Genomic DNA, 8,302 nt, shown 5'->3' with positions numbered 1-8,302 from the left:
GGAACTAAAAAGTAAGATAGAAAATGCAGAACAAAAGATAATACAATCAAAAGAAAATTAAAAACGGGACTTGGAAGAAAAAACCCTAGTAAATATCAAGCAAAACCCCAAACTATTGAACACATATGCGAAAAAGATGACTAAAAGGAGAATAGAAATAGGCCCTCTAAGAATTGAAGGGAGATTAACGAATGAAAAAAAGGAAATATAGTGAATATTTATCAGACATAGATATTAATGAAGCCGATATTGTGCAGGCTATTAATGAAATTAAAAATGGAGCTGCAGCTGGGCCTGATGGTGTCCCTGCTATTTTGTTAATGAAAGTAGTTCATTCTATCGCAAAGCCCCTTGCAATATTATTAAGGCAAAGTGTAGATACAGGTAAGATTTATGATGAGCACAAATTAGCATATATTACCCCTACTTTCAAAAGTGGATCAAGACTAGAGACAAGTAATTATAGACCTGTGAGTCTAACATCACATATTATGAAAGTGTATGAAAGGGTTATTGTCAAATTAATGTAATTTATTGATTGTTTATTTTCTTAGATCAGCCTTGTATCCCTTAGTTTTAAGTGTTTTTCTCTTATATTCAGTTCAGCAGCTGTATTTTTTTACGTTAACGTAACGTTCAGTTGTTTGCTCAGTGATTCCTCCTCTTGTTGTGAATTACCTAACTATCTTGTCAACGATTGTTTTTATTTTGTTTTCGAGTTGTGATGGAACTATAGTGCGGTGAGTGGAGGCCGGCCTAAGATAGTTCGGGCCTGTATAAGCTTTTGGACGGACGCTCTTTTGTTTGCAGCCTTCTGCAGATTGACCTTAAGCCTTTTGAAGGATTACTCCGACGGACACTCCCTTGGAAGTGGTTTTCCGTGGATGAGCCGAGCCATCTACAGCGTACGTACATTGTTGGAGTTAGATCACGGCTGTGATATCGCAGGTTATCGTCACTTGCGACGCCTGTACTCCTGTTTGCCGCCTGAGGATTTGGCGGAAGACGTGGTCGTCGCTGTCCCGCCACGTAGGAGGTGTTACGCCAACCTCTGTCCTGTGCTGTCCGTCTCCAGCTGCTTGTCCAGGAGAGCTAAGGGCTCGTGAGGAGGCACGTAGGGAGGCAATTGCCAGGTAAGAGGAGATTATCCTGTGTTGTCCCTCGGGATCGAACTCGACCCCTGTATCTACCTGGACAATTTGTGAGCTCCCCTGTTTAGCTGTTGGAAGGTTGAAGCAACCTCCATGAACTCCTGTGCGCTTCCTTGTAACGTGAGGATTTGCTGTGTATTATATAAGGGTCATTTATATTTATTTATATACGTATATACATGTTGTAGAGTCAGGGGTATTTGATATTCATTGCCCCTCTGAATTTGTTTGAATTAGTTTTTAAGTTTAGTACCAACATGTTTAGGTGGGAGGTTTAAGGCTTTCCTGTCTTCATCTTCTCTAGTCTTCCTTCTTTCTTATAATTATAGGTTAGTGGTTTTCATTATTGGGCCCATATTATTATTATTTGAGCCTTTGGCATATTATGTCCTTTCCTTGCTTTGTTAGGGTCAGCTTTTAGTGTAAGGAATCCTTGTGAGCCCGTTATTTACTATTCGTATTTTCTATTTTCATTAAGTTTACTCACAAGGCTGATTTAGTATTAAGTGTTTGTTCATTTTATTCTGGTGTTTGTGTTCACATTCCTCTTACCCTGTGTACTTTCTTACAGCCTACGATCCCTGTGGGTCGTAACAGTAATGAAGAAAAATATTATGAAACATTTAATAAAAAATAATTTGTTTAATATAGGACAACGTGGTTTTGTACCCGGAAAAAGTACACAAACCCAACTGTTAGTCCATCGTGAGAACATATTCAAAAATATGAAAAGCGGAAATGAAACAGATGTGGTTTATCTAGACTTTGCAAAAGCTTTTGACAAGGTAGATCATAATATATTAGCGAAGAAAATTAGAAAACATAATAAAGTGGATAAAGTAGGAAGATGGTTAAAAGAATTTTTACACAACAGAAAACAGATAGTTATTGCAAACGATGAGAAATCGGATGAAGCTAAGGTAATATCCGGTGTGCCACAAGGTACGGTGTTAGCTGCAATACTGTTTGTTATTATGATTGCAGACACAGACAGTAATGTTAAGGACTCGGTAGCGAGTAGTTTCGCCGATGACACAAGAATAAGTAGAGAAATTACTTGTGATGAAGATAGGAACGCTCTACAAAGAGACCTTAACAAAGTATATGATTGGGCAGAGGTAAATAGGATGGTATTTAACTCTGATAAATTTGAATCAATAAATTATGGAGACAGGGAAGGAAAGCTATATGCATATAGGGGACCTAATAATGAGACAATCACAAATAAGGAAGCAGTTAAAGACCTTGGTGTGATAATGAATAGGAACATGTTATGCAATGATCAAATAGCAATTCTATTGGCAAAATGTAGAGCAAAAATGGGAATGTTGTTACGGCACTTCAAAACAAGAAAAGCTGAACACATGATTATTATGCTTCATAAAACGTATGTTCGTAGTCCACTTAAATATTGCAATATGATATGGTACCCACACTACCAAAAGGATATTGCACAAATAGAGAGTGTACAAAGATCCTTTACAGCTAGAATAGAAGAAGTTAAGGATCTTGACTACTGGGAAAGACTACAATCCTTAAAATTATATAGTCCAGAAAGGAGAAGAGAACGCTACATGATAATTCAGGCATGGAAACAGATAGAAGGAATTGCCGGAAACATCATGGAGCTAAATATATCAAAATGAGCAAGCAGAGGTAGATTAATAGTGCCTAGAACTATACCAAGAAAACTAAGGAAAGCACACAGGACATTAATCCACTACGCACCAGCATCGATAATGCAGCGTCTATTCAATGCGTTGTCAGCTCATCTGAGGAATATATCAGGAGTGAGCGTAGATGTGTTTAAGAATAAGCTCGACAAATAACTAAGCTGCATCCTAGACCATCCAAGATTGGAAGATGTAAAATATACCGGAAGATGCATTAGCAATTCTCTGGTAGACATTAGAGGTGCCTCACACTGAGGGACCTGGGGCAACCCGAACAAGATGTAAGGTCTGTAAGGTCTCTCTCTCTCTCTCTCTCTCTCTCTCTCTCTCTCTCTCTCTGAAAACATATCACTAACTGTCTCGCATTTCCATCTTCATTCAAGATAAGTCTAAACCTTTACCTATATGGTCACTTATTTATCCCACTTTGTTCCTATTTATTCTCCTTCAAATTAACCGAGACGGTCTCAAGCCCTGAATAAAGGTGTCTAAGAGCTGTGGGTCACATTAAGTCCCGGAAGCCGACGGAGTAAATATATTAACGGAGCTCCCAAAAAGAAAAGATATTTCGATGCATTTTAATGATATATATTCCCTGTGATTTGACAAAATTCAGGACGGAAAAAGGATAAGTGATCGTATCACTCTTCAAGGCTTTTTTTTTTTTTCCAGGGACATATTGGAGTCCGTCTCCGCCTCTCTCTCTCTCTCTCTCTCTCTCTCTCTCTCTCTCTCTCTCTCGCTGACGTCAATCGTCCAAGAAAGGTTTGAAATTTATCCTGATATATTAACTGCATCTTTTATTACCTATTTTGCGCAAAACATTTTAAGCAAAAATCGACGAACTGATTAGTGTTTCCGACATCATCCAAAGGTGGTCGCGAACTGCTCTTAATTAGAAAATGAAAATGTATTATATATATATATATATATATATATATATATATATATAGATATATATATATATATATATATATATATATATATATATATATATATATATATATATATAAATATATTCTCTGTAGCATGTCCTAATCTTCAGCAATGTGACATATTCACCTAATCACCAGGTACACATACATATATACAAAACTCTGATAAGTATTCTCAATGCTTTATCCTACGTTTTAAGTCTACTACATCATGATGTCTACATCATGTGGGCAACAAGTCCACATGTGATACATATATACAAAAAGCTGGTAAGTATTCCAAATGCTTTATCCTATGTATGTAATTTACTACAACATGAAGTCTACGTCATGTGGGCAACGTGAGTGACACATTTAAGTCTACCAACATATGGGCAACATGTCTGGTGGGACATAAGAGTAGCAATACCATTGGAAGATTACGCACAAACACTCACGAACTTACAAGACAAAAACGCCTCATTTGTCAATGAAGGTATACAACGATATCCCTCTCTTCACGAACTTATAATATATCCTTTCTGGAAGAAGCCAGTCAAACCATGTTACGAACCATATTCGCTTCTCGTAATCTATTTCTCAATTTCCAGGCCCTACAGCAACCCGGAAGTACAATAAGACCGACATAAGCAGATTTAATGACAATCCGAGCACTTCCGAGGCTTCGCTTCTTCGAGGAAGAATCTAAGAAGAAGAAGAAGAGTTTGTTTACATTTTTACCCGGAAGACGTTATTGGAACGTGGTGTCGAGGTGTATCAAGTTCTCGTGATGGAACGATCATAAATAATGAGTTTTTGTAACGTCAAGCATTCTATATTCAAAGGAGAAGGAGATTATAGAATAAGGAGATGAAAAGAGACTCGGCAAAGGGGGCGAAAAAGGTGGGAAATACGAACAGAAGGGGCGGGAGAAAGGTACACAAAGCGAGGACAATAACCTCTCTCGAGACTAAGAAGATACCCTATAAAATTCAAGCCCTTCTCTTCGCCGGATCTGGTCCAGATGGAAATATATAAATGCCAGCCCCTCCTCTCGACTTAGTAGCCTTAAGCCCTTCCAGTCACTGCCCCACTTTCCCCCTTTCCCCTCCTCCCTTCCCCAAAAAGGAAACAAAAGCCCCCCTACTATTGTCTGCCGCTAGAATTCTATTAGCCTCACTCGTACCTCACCCTTCAACAATGGAGACCCCTGACGGAGCTTGGAGGTGGACCTTTTAGAAACGTTCTCAAGGAGGGCCATGATATTCATTTCGGGACTTCTCTCTCTCTCTCTCTCTCTCTCTCTCTCTCTCTCTCTCTGACTAAAATAAAGTGGATATTATTTCAATGGGATTCAGGATTGGTGGGTCCTATTGGTGGAGGGTAATCTGGAGAGGGGAGGGAGGGAGAGAGAGGCGTTAGAGGAGGTGGTTATTGAGGTTGAGGCTAGGGGGGTGAGAGGGATGTAGAGATTATAACTTGGGCGGGTGTGAATGCTAAAGACGTTCTGTGTAAGACAAAGCCAGCCAGGAAAGACATTCATGAGTCTTGATATATGTCAATGGATCAATAGATTCTTCCTACATACCTACAGATTCTATACCTACTTATCTACCTACAGATTCCATTTATTTTTCTATATATAGCTCCTATATATGTCTGCTTATCCATTCTATAGTCTCATACAGACCTCTAATCATTAAACATCTGAAGAACATTACAGAAAATGAGAAAGTGTTTTGGCCCAGGATCCGAACAAACACTTGACAAGGAGGTCTGCCCAACTTACCTTCTACAGGCTGTATTTTACTCCGTTCTTATCTCTCTCCTTCACTAATTAGTCTTCGTTCTTCCTCACAAAGTCTGTCAACTGTTTCTATTCTAGACACACCCAAAATAGCTGGTTCTGTTCTGTCCTAGAGACAACCAAACCAACTGGTTCTGTTCTGTCCTAGACACCCAAAACAACTGGTTCTGTTCTGTCCTAGACACCCAAAACAACTGGTTCTGTTCTGTCCTAGACACCCAAAACAACTGGTTCTGTTCTGTCCTAGACACCCAAAACAACTGGTTCTGTTCTGTCCTAGACACCCAAAACTCTGTTCTGTCCTAGACACCCAGAACAACTGGTTCTGTTCTGTCCTAGACACACAAAACAACTGGTTCTGCTCTGTCCTAGACACCCAGAACAACTGGTTCTGTTCTGTCCTAGACACCCAGAACAACTGGTTCTGTTCTGTCCTAGACACCCAGAACAACTGGTTCTGTGCTGTCCTAGACACCCAGAACAACTAGTTTTGTTCTGTCCTAGAGACAACCAAACCAACTGGTTCTGTTCTGTCCTAGACACCCAAAACAACTGGTTCTGTTCTGTCCTAGACACTCAAAATAACTGGTTCTGTTCTGTCCTAGAGACAACCAAACCAACTGGTTCTGTTCTGTCCTAGACACCCAAAACAACTGGTTCTGTTCTGTCCTAGACACCCAAAACAACTGGTTCTGTTCTGTCCTAGACACCCAGAACAACTGGTTCTGTTCTGTCCTAGACACTCAAAACAACTAGTTCTGTTCTGTCCTAGACACCCAAAACAACTGGTTCTGTTCTGTCCTAGACACCCAGAAACAACTGGTTCTGTTCTGTCCTAGACACCCAGAACAACTGGTTCTGTTCTGTCCTAGACACCCAGAACAACTGGTTCTGTTCTGTCTTAGACACTCAAAACAACTAGTTCTGTTCTGTCCTAGACACCCAAAACAACTGGTTCTGTTCTGTCCTAGACACCCAAAACAACTGGTTCTGTTCTGTCCTAGACACCCAAAACAACTGGTTCTGTTCTGTCCTAGACACTCAAAACAACTGGTTCTGCTCTGAATCCTAACCCACCCCAGAACAACCTGGTTTTTCTTGGTTTCTTGTCCCTTTAGGCAACCCCTTGACAACTGGTTCTGTTCTGTCCTCCAGAACCCCACAATGAACACTAAGGTTCTGTTCTTTCTGTTTCCTAGACACCCAGAACAACTGGTTTTTTTTTTCTGTTTCTGTCCCCCCTTTAGAACACCTTCAAAACAACCTAGTTCTGTTTCTGTACCCCCCCCCTGAAACCACCACCCCCAAAAACACCCTTGGTTCTGCCCCTTCTGTCCCCCCCCTTAGACACCCAAAACACTGGTTCTGTTCTTCCTAGACACCCGAAACAACTTGGGTTTCCCGGTTTCCTGGTTTTTTTAGAACCCCTTCAAAAACAACTAGTTCGTTTCTGTCCCCTAGAACACACAAAACAACCTGGTTTCTGGCCCCTTCTGTCCCCTAAGAACACCCAGAAACAACTGGGTTCTGGTTTTCTGGTTTTCCCCTAAACAACCCAGAAAACAAAAAAACCTGGGTTTTTTTCTGGTTTTCTTGTCCCTTCAGACACCCCAAGACACTCAAAACAACTAGTTCTGTTCTGTCCTAGACACACAAAACAACTGGCTCTGCTCTGTCCTAGACACCCAGAACAACTGGTTCTGTTCTGTCCTGGAGACAACCAAACCAACTGGTTCTGTTCTGTCCTGGAGACAACCAAAATACCTACTGACCATTTCAATCCCTGCGATACATAAGTTTTCTTAAATATCTTTTTAAATATCAGCTGCATCTTCCTGAAAATTTGGCACATGTTTTACACCTTCCGCTTATATATGGCAATATAATTAAGTGCCCTGAATTAATAATTAGGGCACTTTGCTTAGAAAATTTTCAATTTCCTCAGTATTAGTCGTAAATATACGAATACCTGTCGTTGGCTTAGCCAAAGAGTTAGGAAAGAAGCCCCGCCCACTCCTCTCTTTCTTACTCTGTCTGATACTTATGAATGGAATAGTGTACTACCATATGTTTTTTTTACGTTTTAAAATGTACACGAACTACCATTTATTACTGATTACTTTTCATAAAGCCATTTGTATGTTTTTATTTATCATGTACCTTTCTTATCTATTTCCATGAGAATGGTGTGGTAGTGGCAACTTTAGATTATTATTGGAGATATAAATATGGAAGGAAAAAAACATATCATAGTTTATTTAAAAGTAAGATCATTATATACATTATTCTATTATATATATCCAATAAATATGTACAATATATACAGAAATTTTACAGATTTTGAAGTAAATTTTTGCAGTAACCATTAAAACAACAGTGACATACATAATAAAAAACTGGTGGATAAATATATCAAAACTTATTAATTATAGGACTATATATACACACGTATAAGGATATTTCAGCTCATTCCCCATCACTGTCTAAAAACAGATCGTCCTCGTCATCACTGGCGACGTTGACAACGATTGGATCTATGCAATCCAGGACGTTGCCAGTAAGCCAGTATTCGTTCTAGAAAGCTTGTCATCGTTGGACAGCTCCTTCCCACGCCTGTTTAGTGACAGCAAGCCTTGCTTCCTCCAATCTGGCCTTTAGGTCTGCCCTGGTGAAATGCCGTAACGATGAACGTACATATAGCTTCAAATGCGCCCATACCTGCTCGATGGCATTGAGTTTAGGATGGGCTGGTGGAAG

This window comes from Macrobrachium nipponense, chromosome 36 (genome assembly GCF_015104395.2).
Source record: "Macrobrachium nipponense isolate FS-2020 chromosome 36, ASM1510439v2, whole genome shotgun sequence".
NCBI lineage: Eukaryota > Metazoa > Arthropoda > Malacostraca > Decapoda > Palaemonidae > Macrobrachium > Macrobrachium nipponense.
Note: the sequence above shows the minus strand (reverse complement) of the source record.